Source organism: Rousettus aegyptiacus, unplaced genomic scaffold (genome assembly GCF_014176215.1).
Source record: "Rousettus aegyptiacus isolate mRouAeg1 unplaced genomic scaffold, mRouAeg1.p scaffold_m13_p_1, whole genome shotgun sequence".
Classification (NCBI taxonomy): Eukaryota; Metazoa; Chordata; class Mammalia; order Chiroptera; family Pteropodidae; genus Rousettus; species Rousettus aegyptiacus.
The window spans coordinates 91577962-91593877 of NW_023416284.1; the positions used below are offsets into that span (position 1 = coordinate 91577962).

General features: G+C 37.4%; 2 pseudogenes; one reads left to right on the top strand and one right to left on the bottom strand.

The window, feature by feature from the left end:
- Window positions 1–814: 814 nt before the first annotated feature.
- LOC118606827 lies at window positions 815–933 on the top strand (annotated as a pseudogene).
- A 5740-nt stretch (window positions 934–6673) lies between these two features.
- On the bottom strand, window positions 6674–6792 carry LOC118606572 (annotated as a pseudogene).
- Between the last annotated feature and the right edge of the window lie 9124 nt (window positions 6793–15916).

Consider the following 15916-nt stretch of genomic DNA (forward strand, 5'->3'; position numbering starts at 1 on the left):
TTGAGCTGTTGCCAGCCTTCCAGCTATTATAAATAATACTACTATAAACATTCTCGAACAGGTTTCTGTGTGGACATATGCTTTTATTTCTCTTGGATATATGCCTAAGTGTAGAATTTGGGGTCATGTCAAAGATAAACAAAGCTGCTTGTAGTGGTAAGGACAGATTTTAATCAGTAATAAACTATTGCAATAGAGAAAAGAATCCATCATGAATAGAAATCAGCTTTGATTTGTACAGAGTTAACTGGGCATTTTAAAAGGAGAATGAGGAAATAGGGAGGGGTTGAGAGAGAGCTCATTAGAGTCAGGAAAGTGAAAAATTACAAAGAGCAGAAAAAGGGTGTTGGTCAACTTGGGTTTGTTAACTGGCGCTTTTCCAAGTTAAGCTCCTATCCTCCCACAGAGACTGAGACACAGGGACCCTATCTTCTAGTGTGGCCTGGAACAAACAGTAAAGTCCTTTGGCAGTCTTGAGTTTTCTTAGGCAAGCACTTTAAAGGGGGAAAGAGTCATCTTAGGGATGTGGCCTTGAGCTGTTACAAACCATGTTAGTGTTTGTTCAAGTCTTTATAGGCCAAGGTAGAAATGGCTTAGAGGAACCTTGCTAGAGTTTGGTCAAGGAATCTTTTTCAGTCATATAATAATTTAATGTTTGATTTTTTAAAGAATCCTGGTAATCTTTATGTACCTTATGAAATACATGCAAATATGTTGCTATTTCAAAAATTAAATTAATACCAAAGGATACATTATAGTAGACATCATATATAGGCATATAACCAAGAAAGAATTGCTATCTAGAATTTATGGAGTCTACGGCCATGCCACCTTGAACGTGCCTGATCTCTTCTGATCTCGGAAGCTAAGCAGGTTTGGGCCTGGTTAGTACTTGGCTGGAAGACCACCCAGGAAGACCAGGTGCTATAAGCATAAAAAATAAAAAATAAAAGATTGTAAGTTGACAAGGTCCTTGCAACGTGTGAGGTCAACCAAGGGTTGCCTCGCCTTAAAAAAAAAAAAAAAAAAAAGTTTATGGAGAATGTCCACAAATCAATATGAAAAAGACAATCAACCCAATGGAAAAATATGAAAGACAATTCTTCAAAAAGGAAAAAGAAAATACAAATTAAAATAAAAACGAGATAACATTTTTGCATTCATCAAATTGGCAAAGATAAGTCTGGTCATAGCAAATGTTGGTGAGCCTGTGGGGCAATAGGGACCTTCTTACATTGGATGGGAGAGTAAACTGGAAAAACCACTATGGAGACTACTTGATGCTATCTAGATTGTTGATAATACAATTCTACTTACAAACTTATACCTATAGTCTGCCACATTTGCACAAGAACACATACAGAAGTATGTCCATTACAGCATTGTTTTATATAGCAATAAGTTGGAAATAACTTTAATTATCCATAAATAAAAAAATGGATACACTATTTGTGGTAAATTTATATAACTAAATATTGCAGAGCCATGCTGTCTAACATGATAGCCATAAGGAACATCTGACTATTTAAAATTAAGATTAAATTAACAAACATTAATCCTGTGTTTTAAATTTTAAATTCACTTCCTCAGTCACATTAGCTGCATTTTGAGTACTCAGCAGCCACTTGTGGCTAGTGGATACCGTTTTAGACAGTTTAGATGTAGAACATTTTCGTCATTACAGAAAGTTTTATTGGACAGCACTGTTACAGACAGGTAAAATGAGCTATCCAGGTCTACATGTTTCAAAATATATAATCTCAAAATTATAAGGTTGATAGGAGAAAGCAAACAAGTTGCAAAAGTATACCTAGAGTATCCTCCCATTTAAATAGTTTAAAGAAATTGATAACATCAGTTGCCTTCAGGGAAGGGAAGTGTGTGGTTGAGGGATGAAGTGGCTGAGAGATTTTTCATAAATATCCTTTTGTATCTTTAAAATTTCAAACCATTCAATTGTATCATCTACCCAAGTATAATAAGATAATTCTCCTAGTCCCAACCAACTCAAGAAAAAGGCCCGATACATATACAGCCTGTTTGGACTTTGCCAAAACCATATTTATTAGGTATTTATTAAAACCTATCTCCCAGGTTATCTTAAAAAAAGTAACCCTGTGTTTCCTCTCTCTGATATTTCACAATTTATATGGAATGCAAAATTTGAGTATTTGCACTGAAACTTCTACAGCAAGATCTTGCCCAATTCTCTGTGTTAATTTTCATGTGGCAGTGAAAACCTTTGGGGTGGCCAAAACAGTCTTAGAATTATGTGTAAAGGAAAGAGGAAACAGATGAATGTAATGTGAACATTAAACTAAATTGCAGCATGTTAGTTAATAAGTAAATCTGATCTGAACACATATGTATTTTCACAAATACATAAAAATATGGTAATAGTACAAAACCATCCATGGGAATGATAACCATCACATTCGGGCTAGAGGTTACCTCTGAGGAGGGAGGGACGGTGTTAGGGAGAACTGTGCAGGGGCATCAACTGAGTCTGTGATGTTCTAATTACTTTTTTAAAAAATGGCAAATTATTAGCGTTGGATAAGGGGGTGGTGATTCTGTGAGATTTATTATGGTTATACCATGTAGTTTTCTACTTAAGTATTTCATTATCTTGAAAGAGAAAGAAAAGGGAGAAAATTGTTTGAATCTTTAAATGTGAAGGCCTGGATGTGAGAATAGATGCGGCACTTTTGAAGAATTAAAAAATTTTTTTCCCCATAGCCACATTTTAAGTGTGAGGGTGAATTTGCCTGTAGCAGTCTGGCCAGGCAGACATGGGTGAGCACATGGGACCATTTAAACCATGGTGAAAGAAAAAAATATGTAAAGCCTTCTTTCTAAGAAAACATAAGATCAGATAAGTTCGTTTTTAATTAGCAAAGAGCTGGCTAACTGGATTTGGAAAACTTTGAAAAGCAAAGTATAGTACCCAAAATAAATGCATTTTTACTTTGTATTCACTGCTCTCAAGATTCTGGCATCCAAAGGGAAGAAAGTAAGAATTCTCTTAGGGCTAAGAGATTTGCAAAGACCTTTATTATATGATTTAGTTGTTCCAAATGCTTGCAACACATTTTTTAGATAAATAACAATGATATCTCTGAAATTTAGCGATGGTTCAAAATCTGTGTCAGCTGAAATAAATGGGGCATCCATGAGCTTACTGAACTTTTTCCAAAGGTATGTTATATTCAAAGACAAAAATATCCAGTTCGTGATTATGTTGTTAAAAGACTCATCCTGATATACATTTTAAAAATGAAGTTCACTCTAAAAGTTCCCCCTTACCCGGAAACCCTAACACAGAACAACGCTCTTAATTTAACTTTCTCTTCTAAGTCATGGTAAGAAGTTTAGACTTTAGACCTGTGCAATGAGAGGCAATGCTTCTTAATCCAAAGAGTGATGTGATGGTATTTGTACATTTGAAAGATCACTCTGGCTGCAAAATGGAGAAAGAGTCAGAAAGAATTAGGAGAGGATGAGGGGAGGCAATTAGGATGCTGCAGTAGTCTTCCAGGTGAGAGGCAAGAGAATCCTGGCTTGGGGTGGTGGTTGTGGAGAAGAGAGGTCAGAGATGTGGAACGATGCTTAGCAGGTAGAATCTGCAGGACTTGAAGGTAGATTAGATATAAGTCTGGTGGAGGTGGTGGAGAGAGGGTAGTTGGAGAGAGAAAGTCACTGGAGCCAGGCACCAAATGAGGAGCAGGTGTCAAGGAGAAACTCAAGAGCTCTGTTTGGACTTGTTGAGGCAGGGTTGCAGCTAAGCTGCGCAAGGATTAAGAAAATCTATGAACGAATTGATTTTAAAATATATTACAAAATATATAGGTCCAAGTGAATATTTAATGAAAATTTATATCAATGGGTGAAAAGATAAGCATGCGAATAATTTTACACCTCCCACTGTAAGGAAATAGATAGCAAACCTGTCGTCATTTACGTCTTTGGAATTTATTTGGAATGAAACAAATAGCTCTCTTGCTTCTACAGTTCCCTAATACCACTTACCTAATACTAGCACATCATTATTTGGGACACTGTGTCATGTGCAAACCCAACTCAATGGTGTTACAGAGCTTCATTGATGACCACAAATGCAAGTCCTACTCAGAGCACACAGGAAAATGTAAAGGATAATATGTTTTCAGATCATGTTAAATTTATTATTTGGAATTTGATAATGTACCCATAAAACCCTGTGTTTCAATCATGTACAACAGGTCCTCGAATAACCTTTCATTCCATGTCATTTCATTACATTGATAAGATGCCATAGGAACATAATTCTTGTTTATATAAATTAGTCTATGGTAAAGTGGTTTTGTTATAAGTCATCTTGCAGTAGTTCCAAGAGCCTATTGACAATGTTAAGAGAGGACTTACTATATTTTCTTGAACTCTTTAGGAGATAACAACTGTCTTCTTAGAATGTGATCATTTTTGATAATGCGGCAACCCTGCCTTTCACACACTGCCTCCAGCAGGGCGGAGACAGGAGAACAGTCTCATTTATACAAGGACTGTCCATCCCTTGACCAGCATGACTAAAGACTAGTTTGAAAAAACACGAAGTCGCCACGTCAATGAAAGAAAGAGGAAGCGCCTGCTGGGTTGTGGAACTGAGGTATTAAATGTCTCACAAGGAGGTAGGCAAAGCCACCTGCAGAGGACAACCTAGCACGAGGTGCAGAGACTTGGAGCAGGTGGGTGACTTCTCTGGGTACTAGTGGAGTCTGTGGAGCAGCACCAGCAGCCAGGGACACACAAGGTGAAGGACGCCTTCGACCACCTGACACTCTCCAGTCTCATCTCCTCAAATTGTTCTGTGCTCCAGCCCTTTGTCATTCTCTACCCTTGAAGAGCCTGGTGCTGGCCTTCCACACCCTGCTGTGACACAGAAATGCATACTATTGTTAGGTTGCATCGCTGATCTCTCTTAGTTTTTGTTATTGCTGCTCTGTCTGCTCATCTAATCATACTCTGCACTGAGTGAGAATTTCAAAAAAGGCAGGGGCCACTCTGTTCTATCCACTGCTGTATTCCCAGTATCCAGCACAGTGGGGGACTTTAGAGTTGCCTCTGGCTCCATGCTACAGTTGGCCCACAGTACATGTTTCTCACATTTAATTTGTATCTTGTATAAAAAAAATGAAGCAAAAGGTTAAGTATAGTAACGTTTTTATTTTTCCTACCTAAGATTTTCTGGGAGCAATGACCAAAGAAAGGAAGATGTTTCCTTAGATCTATTTTAAAGAGTGTATCTTCCCTGGATCTATGACATTGCTTTTTGGGGTAGTAATGGACCTTACACAAGGAGTGGCTGTCTCCTGGGAGGCCTATCCGCGCAGATGAAGGGTGTGGTGGTGGTGAGCGAAGCCTCCCTGGCAACCCACTACGACTGGAGACTGGAGAGGAAAATCTTTGCATCTCCAGGCTGGGATCTGAGAGAAAGGGAGTGTATGCATACCACTTTTCACTTAACATCTTCCATTTCCCATCAAAGAAATGACAGTAAAATATAGAAAACCACAGTTGTTTCTTTTAATGTAACCTCCAGCCCACTTAACTGACCAGTTATTTCCAAGTCTGGAATGTGGACTTTTCCATTATGAGAAACTCTCCTGGACCTTCATTCAGTATGGTTTGCAGTAGCAGAATTTTGCAATACAGGCACAGGGTTGAAAATAATATTCCTGTAGCAGTTTGAGCTGAAATATAGGTGTTGCTTGGCCTCTGAAAACATCATGCCCTCAAGCCCAAAGTCACATGGACATTCTCAGTTCCAATCTTGCTTTTCTCCTATTCCCAATCTGTGCCTTAAGCTGTATTTGGATAATTTGGGAGGGCAGGGAGAGAAAAGATGAGATGGCAGAAGAGACTCCAGCCATCTGTTTGGAGTTAATGTCAGGAATTCTCTTATCTTTCTGAGAACTGAAAGTCACTGGGGAAATAATTACCAAATGGACAAAAAATCTCTATTAGTCTTTGGGTAGAAAAATGCAAACAGGAATTTTCCAGTGTTCCCCATCTGACCTTTGTGTTCTCAAAAACATTTCAAACGATATCATTTGGAAGGGGATTTACTCTTTGGTCTCAAAGAAACATTTTTAAAGTAATTTTTCACACCGGGGTATGTTAACCATGTTACAGGACATTTGAAAACGTAGTGAAAAGTTCTACATTTTGATTATTTTTCCCAACTATTTTTCTCATGCACCCTTTTCACCCCAAACATAATTTTGAATGTAGCATGTATACAAGGTGGTGGTCATCTTCACACGGAATGTGGCCTTTTATGTCTGACTTCTTTCACTTAGCATATTTTCAAGCTTCGTTCATGTTGTAGCATGTGTCAGTACTTTATTACTTTTTATGGCTGAATGATATTCCATTTAATGGATGTACCTCATTTTGCTTATCTAAAGTGTCTTTCACATTTTTTTATTTGTTTTGTTTTTATCTTTGGAATTTCAGCTACACAACATATGTATAGGAAAAAAAAGGCTGCCAGGCAATACGTCCAAATATAAACAGTGTTTATTCATTACTAGCATATGATGGAGTTTTTCCCTCTAAATTTTCTACAGTGGAAAAGTACCACTTTAGAAAAGGAAAGGAATATATATGATCAACATTATTATTATTTTTTTAACACCTACAACACCTGGTTTTCCTAGGTGGTTTCCCATCCAAGTACTAACCAGACCTGACCCTGCTTAGCTTCTGAAATCAGATGGGATCAGGCATGCTCAGGGTGGCATGGCCATAGATGATTGACATTATTTTTTAAACTCTACAAATGTGAGACAATAGACATGTACCTCCTGAGGAGATGCAATTAAACCTCAAAAGACAGGGGAGCACATTAAATGATACCACAAAATTACAATAAATTCAATACAGAATGTAGCACAATAAAATGTATTATTTCTTCAACAAATAGAGGGCAGTTTTAAATGGTGTGCGGTGGGGTGGGGTGAGGGGGGCTATCATGAAGAGATAGAAGAGACAAACCAATCAAATGTAATTTGTAGGTCGTGTTCAGATCCTGATTGTTAAACCAACTGCAAAAATGTAGTTGGGGACAATTAGGAAAAATTAAACCCAGGCTGGTTTTTAGGTGATTTTGAGGAATTTTTGTTTTTTCCCTCTGGCATAATAATGATCTTGTGGTATATAACATATATAATAATGTACACATCCATCCACAATAACATTATATATACGATACACATATATGTCATATATATGTACGTATTTTTCAGAGAAATTATATAGTCTCTTAGATTTGCTCTAAAATCATTTTTGAAAAATACTTCTACAAGCTAAGGAAGGTTTAAATGTGCAAATGTTTGTTTCTGTGATTTTCAGGATGGGGCCATGAGAGGGACTTGGGAAGAAGGTGCTCTGGCTTAAGTGTCAGTTGGGCTGAAAGCAGAAGTGTTGCAAGCATTTGTGAATCCTACGTCCCAAGCTGGGGAGAGGAGACCCAAACCAGACCCAAACCAGACAGGATCTTCCTACTCTGAAATTAAGGGGCCCGAGGTCAAAGGCAATGACAATCAACCTATGGGAGAAGGTAGCAGAGACAGAATGCCTGCGAGGACAAGAGCTTAAATGACACACCTTCTAGGAGAGGGGACACAAGAAGTTGCTGGGGTAAGATGGGGGGATGAAGGGTTGATATCCTTCAGACATAATCAAGGTAACTTCACAGTGCACCTTGCCATCGTGGAGAGGCTGGGCAGGAGAAAAGAAATCTGCCAGAGAAGCTAGGAAGAAAAACGAGGGAGGGAGGGGGATGTCAGGTTCTGAAATGTGATTTCCGAGGTAAAAAATCCTCCCCGGCTTGTAGGAGGGATCTCTGGGGAGCGGGAAAAGACCACCAGGAGCTGTCCGATTCAGCCTGCTCCTGAGTTGGGCAGATGAGACAAACTCTAGCAGGACCAGGCATCAAGGACTGTAACATCCCCCTTAATCCAACACTAAGGCTTTGGAAAGAATTGACATCTGTAAAATAGCAAGTCTTTCTCTGTAAGTACATAGTTTATCTTTCCATTAATTTAGATTTTCTTTAATATTTTCCAATTAACCTTTACCATTTCCCTGAAAAGGGCTTGCACACCTATTACTAAATTTATTACTAAGTACTTTATATTTTTGTTGCTATTAAAAATGGAAAATTTTATTAAATTTTTTATTTTGATATAACAAAGGGCACAAATCAAGTGTACAGCTTGACTTTTGTATATGCATACATTCATGGAACCAGATGGCATATTTTTTAAAAGTTATGCTTTTAAACTGATGGTTGCTGATGATAGAAATGCAATAGATTTTGTATGTTGATTTTTTTCTATATTAATTTTGTACCCAGCAACCTTGCTAAACTCTCCTATCAATTCTATCTGAATTTCTTCTTTTGGGGTTGCTACACATGCAATAATTTCACTTGCAAATACTGACATTCTTGTTCCTTTTCAATCTAATCCAATCCAATCCAATCCTTATATATTTGTTGTCACTTATTGGACTGGCTAAAACTTCCATTATTGTATTGACTAGAATTATTGAGACCAGGCATCCTCGTCTTAAGAGGAATGCTTTCCACATGTCAGCATTATTGTGATGTGTGGTGTAGGGTTTTTGAAGATGTCCTTTATCAAGTTATGGGTTTGTTTACTTTAATATCAATGGATGTTAGATATTGGAGTATTTTTCTGTATTATTTGTGATGAATAAACTTTTTTTCCCTTTAATGTACTAAAGGATCCATATTTCTCCTAGACTAACATTCGCTTTTTAACGTTGATAAATGTCTTTTGCTACACATTTCTTCTCAGGTTTCTCTTCTCAGTTCTCTCTCTTTACTCTTCCATTAAGTGTTGGTCTTTTCCAGTTTCCGCCTTCACTCCTCACTCTCTTCTTTTCAAACTCCTGCTTTTTTTTAGGTTTCCTGGGGGATGACGATAGGGTTTTCAGATTCTGTGTCTCCCCGCAGTCTGCTCCCATCCATGAGCAGGTTTGAATCCAAATTAAAGCACTGGATTAGACGATAGGTGCCTGAGTTCTGGTTCTGTCACTCTCCAATTATGCACCAAGTCCCCTACCTTTCAGTCTCATAAATAAATTCTCTATCCCGCCTACCTCCCAGGGTTGGTTGGCAACTCAGATAAGTAAATATAGTAGAACCACTCTGCAAATTATTCGTAGGTTGTTGTTTTTGTTACCAAGATTATTAGAGGTAGAGTAAGATAACAGATATAGCTTGTATTTAAAGCTAATGGAATCTAGACCTACTCCTCATCAGAGTGTGACCTTTTTACTTCCTACTTGTGAAAAATGAAATAAATGGAGCCATTTAAAAATGGAACCGGAGTGAGATCCTTCGGAAACATGGCGGAGTGAGAGACATCTTCAGATCGCTCCCCTTCAAACAATAATAAGCTGAACATCTAAACTCAACAAAAAACATCCAAACTGCACACCAGCACGTCTAAGTGTGGGATCTGCTCATGAGAGCTACCTCAGATCAGAAGAACCCCAGTGTCAGGGGGGTGGACTAGAAGAAATAAAGAAGTTGCCTCCTGCAGCTTGCAGGAGAAGGGGGAGGGGAGAAGGTGAGGTGACTTCCCTGATCAACCTGCCTGGAAGTACCAGAGCTTCTAGCATCTGGCAGCAGGGCTCAGTCCTCAGGGCAGAAGGCACAGAAGCAGGATGGGACCACAGAGAAATAATAGTTGATTTTTACTGGCTCTGGTTGCAAAATCGAAGCTGAGCCACAGCCGCCAACTCCCAACCCAGAGGGCCCCTTCCCCCAAAACCCTCCGAGACCAAGCACCACAGAGCCCCCAGGGAATCTGAACACACACTAATGAAACTGTTGCTAATACTGATAGGACTGAAACTGAGAGTAGCAACTGTGATTAAATATCTACAAGAAAATGAAAAAACACATTTAGGCTTTAAATAAAACAGGGATCAAGGGGCTTAAATGTCACCTACTGGAAACCAAAAGAAAAGTGCCGTCTTTGCAGCAGGCTAAGAGAGACCTTTATATAATAAACCTTCTTTCTGGAAAAACAACAGAATACACTTTCATTAATGCCCAGATGGAGAAATAGTCCATTAAACACCATGAACAACCAAGGTGACAAGGCATGTCAGAAACAAAGAGAAAAATCTCCAGAAAATACATTTACAGAGACAAAGAAATATGTGACTTAAATGACAGAGAATTCAGGATGGTACTTCTGAAAAAACTCGGTGAGCTCCAAAACAACTCAAATCAACAATTTCAGAAATTGAAAAAACAACTAGATGAGAAGAGCAAGGAGGCTGAAACCCTCAAAAGGAACCAAATAGGACTTCTGGAGATGAAGAGCACACTGCAAGCATTAAAAAATGAAAGAGCAACCCTGGGAAATAGAGTCGACCAAGTGGAGGAAAGGATCAGTGATATCAAAGACAGAAATCTAGAAATAAATCAGAGGGAAGAAGAGAGAAACTGAAGAATGAAAATATAAGAACTAGCTGATACCATCAGGAGAGGAAACATAAGAATAATTGTCATTACTGAACGTAAGGAAAAGGAGCAGGGACTAGAAAGCATTTTCAGACAAACAGTGGACAAGAATTTCCCAAATCTAAGGAATGAGCTGGCACTTGGAATTCAAGAAGTCAACAGAACACCCAATTATCTCAACCCAAAAAGGCCTTCACCTAGACATACTGTATTAAAGTTATCAAAAATCAATGACAAGGACAGACTTCTCAGGACAGCCAGAGAAAAGAAGATAGTAACTATAAAGGTTATCATTGGATTTCTCAGTGCAAACCTTATAAGCCAGAAAGGAATGGAATAAAATATTTAAACTATTAAGTGAAAGGAACTACCAGCCTAGAATAATGTATCCAGCTAAGCTCTCCTTTAGATATATGAAGGAAAAATTAAGACCTTTCCTGACATACAAAAATTGAGGGAAATCTCCACTATGAGCCCTGCACTACAGGAAATACTGAAAGGTGTCAGCTCATCTAAAACAAAATAACAAAACAACAACAACAAAAAAACATAATTAGGAGTAAAGTGACTATCAGGCAAATAGAAGCAGAAGAGTGCAATCCTTACTAAGAACAGGGCATTATAAGCTTAGATAATAAGAAGAGAATTGCTGTAGCAAGATAGTAATGAACGTTCAGCATACATAGAGACAAATTGAGAAAACAATGACTGAAAAGGGGAGGATTCAAAGATCTAAATTCGCAAAGGGGAAATGAGGTAAGGCACATGCAAAAGAAAATGACTGTATATATGTAACTATCCTTTACATACTTGTAATGGTAACCACACACCAAAGATTCAGAACTGAAGTATAGAACATAAAAAAAGAAGAACCAGAGGCAAATCCCACAAAAGCCAACCAAAAGGAGAAGAAGAAGAAGAAGAAAAACCAGAAACAAAAAGACAGGGAAGCAATGGAAACACTGAGCTACCAGAAGGCAAAAGATAAAATGGCTATAAGAAAACCTCATATTTCAATAATCACCAGAAAATGTAAATGGATTGATCTCACCAATAAAAAGGCGCAGAGTTGCAGAATGGATCAAAAAACAAAACCCAACCATATGCTGCCTCCAGGAGACACATCTGAGCTCCAAAGACAAATACAGACTCAAGTGAAAGGGTGGAAAATGATATTTCAAGCAAATGGCATTCAGAGAAAAGTGGGAGTAGCGGTACTAATATCGGATGAAATAGACTTAAAAATAAAAAAGGTAAAGAAAGATACTGAGGGATACTTCATAATGATAAAGGGAATCTTGCACCAAGAAGACATAACACTTATCTATGGTCCCAATCAGGGAGCCCTGAAATATGTAAAGCCATTACTAATACAACTAAAGGGAGAAACAGACCAAAACACTATCGTAGTAGGGGACCTAAATACCCCACTGTTGCATATGGACAGATCACTCAAACAGAAAATCAATAAGGAAATCATATCCTTAAATGACACATTAGACCACTGGACATAATAGACATTTACAGAGCCTTCCATCCCAAGACAGCTGCTTACACATTCTTCTCTAGTGCACAAGAACATTCTCAAGAATTGACCACATACTGGCCATAGAAATAGCCTCAACATATATAAGAAGGTTGAAATCATACCAACCATATTCTCTGATCATAATGCTTTGAAACTAGAGATCAACTGCAAAAAGAAATCAGGAAGAACCACAAGTACATGGAGATTAAACAGCATGCTACTGAAGAATAACTGGGTCAGAGAAGAAATAAAAAGAGAGATCAAGAGATACAGAGAAATGAATCATAATGATAGTACAACACATCAAACCATTTGGGACATGGCAAAAGCGGTCATAAGAGGAAAGTTCATATCATTACAGGCCTATCTCCAAAGACAAGAATGAGCCCAAATAAACAACCTAATGCTTCATCTAAAAACAAAAAACAAACAAACAAAAAAAACAACTAGAAAAGGAAGAACAAATGAGGCCTAAAGTTAGCAAAAGGAAAGAAATCATCAAAATTAGAGCATAAATAAATGAAATTGAAAACAAAACATTAAAAAAATAAATACAACAAAGAGCTGGTTCTTTGAGGTTAATCAAATTGACAAACCCCTGGCTAAACTCACTAAAGAAAAAAGAGAAAGGACACAAATAAACAAAATCAGGGATGAAAGAGGGGAAATTATGACTGATATCACTGAAATACAAAGGATCACACAAGAATACTATGAAAAAGTATATAGTAACAAATTTAATAACCTAGAAGAAATGGACCAGTACTTAGAAAAATACGACCCTCCTAGACTAAATCAAGAAGAACTGGAAAATCTAAATAGACCAATCAGCAGTATGGAAATTGAAACAATCATCAAAAACCTAACAAAAAGTAAAAGTCCAGGACCAGATTGCTTCATCAGTGAATTCTACCTAACATTCAAAGAAGATTTAATATCTATTTTCTTCAAACTCTTCCAAAAACTCGAAGAAGAGGCAAATTTCCCAACTCATTTTATGAGGCCAATATTACTCTGGTACCAAAACCTGGTAAGGGTAACACAAAAAAACAAAACTACAGACTGATATCCCTCATGAACAAAGGTGCAAAAATCCTAAATAAGATACTAACGGACCAATACAGTAACATATTAAACAGATTATACAACACAATCAAGTGGGCTTCATCCCAGGGGCATAGGGATGGTTCAACATATGCAAATTGATTAATGTGATACACCGCATAAACAAATTAAAAAATAAGAATCATATGATCATATCGTTAGGTGCAGAAAAAGCCTTCAACAAGATACAGGATTCATTTATGATCAAAACACTTCACAAAATCAGTATAAAAGGAAAGTATCTTAACGTAATAAAGACCATCTATGACAAAACCTCAGCCAACATTATACTTAATTGTGAAAAACTAAAAACCTTCCCTCTAAGATCAGGAACAAGGCAAGGCTGTCCACTGTCACCATGTTATTCAATAGAACATTGGAGGTCTTAGCAAGTGTAATCAGGCAAGAGAAAGATATAAAAGGCATTCAAATAGGAAACAAAGAAATCAAACTGTCGCTATTTGCAGATAACATGATTCTCTATATAGAAAACCCTAAAGACTCCACAAGAACATTACTAGAAACAATAAGCAAATATAGTAAAGTTTTTGGATACAAAATCAATGTTCAAAAATCCATAGCTTTCCTATACTCTAACAACGAAGTGTCAGAAAAAGAAGTGGAAAAAAATAATTCCTTTTGCAATTGCAACAAAAAGGATAAACTACCTAGGAATAAATCTAATGAAACATGTGAAGGACCTATGTAATGAAAACTATAGGACTCTATTAAAAGAAATCGAAGAAGATACAAAAAAAATGGAAAGATATTCCGTGTTCCTGGATTGGAAGAATCAACATAGTTAAAATGACCATATTACCTAAAGCATTACACAGATTTAATGCAATCCCCATCAAAATCCCATTCGCATTTTTTAAAGAAATGGAACAAAAAAATCTTCAGATTTGTATGGAAGCACAAAAGACTCCGAATTGCCAAAGCCATCCTGAGAAAAAAGAAAGAGACTGGAGGCATCACTCTGCCTGACTTCAAATGATACTACATACAAAGCAACAGTAATCAAAACAGCATGGTATTGGCTGCAAAACAAACACACAGACCATTGGAACAGAATCAAGAATCCAGAAGTAAACCCATATTTATATGGGAAAATAATCTTCAACAAAAAAGCCAAAAACATACAGTAAAGAAATGAAAGCCTCTTTAATAAATGGTGCTGGGAAAATTGGAAGGCCACCTGCAAGAGACTGAAACTAGACTGTTGTCTATCACCACACACCAAAAGTAACTCAAAATGGATTAAGGACCTAAATATAAGAACAGAATCGATAAAATGCATAGAAGAAAACATAGAAACTAAACTCAAGGACCTTGGACTTAAAGAGGATTTTATGAATTTGACGTCAAAGGTAAGTGAAGTAAAAGCTAAAATAGATGAATGGGACTACATCAAACTAAAAAGCTAGTGCTCAGCAAAAGAAGTCATCAACGAGGTAAAGAGACAACCATCCAAATGTGAAAATATATTTGCAAGCGATGCCTCTGCTAAGGGCCTAATATCCAAAATAGACAAAAAACTCATACAGCTCCATAAGAACAACAACAACAACAATAACAACAAACAATCCAATCAAAAAATAGGCAGAGGACCTGAACAGACACTTCTCCCTAGAGGACATACAAATGGCCAGCAAATATTTGAAAAGATGCTCAACTCGCTAGCTATGAGGGAAATGCAAATCAAAACCACAATGAGATACCATCTCACATCTGTTAGAATAGCTATAATCAACAAGACAAGTAATTACAAATGTTGGAGAGGATGTGGAGAAATAGGAACCCTCATACACTGCTGGTGGGACTGCAAATTGGTACAGACACTATGGAGAACAGTATTGAGTTCTCTCAGAAAACTAAGAATTGATCTACCACATGATCTAGCAATCCCTCTAATGGGTATTTACACCAAAGGCTTGAAAACCCATATCCGAAAAGATACTTGCAAACCGATGTTGATAGCAGTATTATTCACAGTGGCCAGGACATGGAAGCAACCGAAGTCTCCTACGATAGATGACTGGCTAAAGAAGCTGTGGTACATTTATACAAGGGAATATTACTCAGCCATACAAAGAGATGAAATACTGCCATTTGCAACAACCTGGATATACACCTCGAGATAATCATGCTAAGCGAAATAAGGCAGACAGAAAAAGTTGAAAATCACATGATATCACTTATATGTGGGATATAAACCTAAAAGCAACAAATGAACAGGACAAGCAAAGACTCAGGGATATGGACAATGGACTAGTGGTTACCAGAGGGTAGGGGGTGGGGAAGGAGGGAAGAGGTAGACAGGGTAAAGGGGGTCAAACATAAGTGGTTTGGGGAGTGTGAAGTGGGTAAAGCGGATCAAATATATGGTAGCTAAAAGAAACTGGACTCTAGGTGGTAATCACACAATAGAATATATAGATGTCAAATTATAATGTACACCTGAAGATTATATAATTGTATTAACCAATGTTACCCCAATAAACTTAAAAAATTAAAAGTAAAAAATAAATAAAATGGAACCAGAACAGCCATTCTAGAGGAACTGCATTGCCCATCCTGTTCCATGAAACTTCAAACTGGGCTAAATCACAGTTGCTTACAAACAATTGTTTGTAAAGTCAGCAGGAAAGCAGAGACCCTGATCCCAAGAACTGATGGTTACAGATCTTCTATCTGAAGATTCAATTAGTAACTCCTTGTGTACAGCCAAGTAGCTC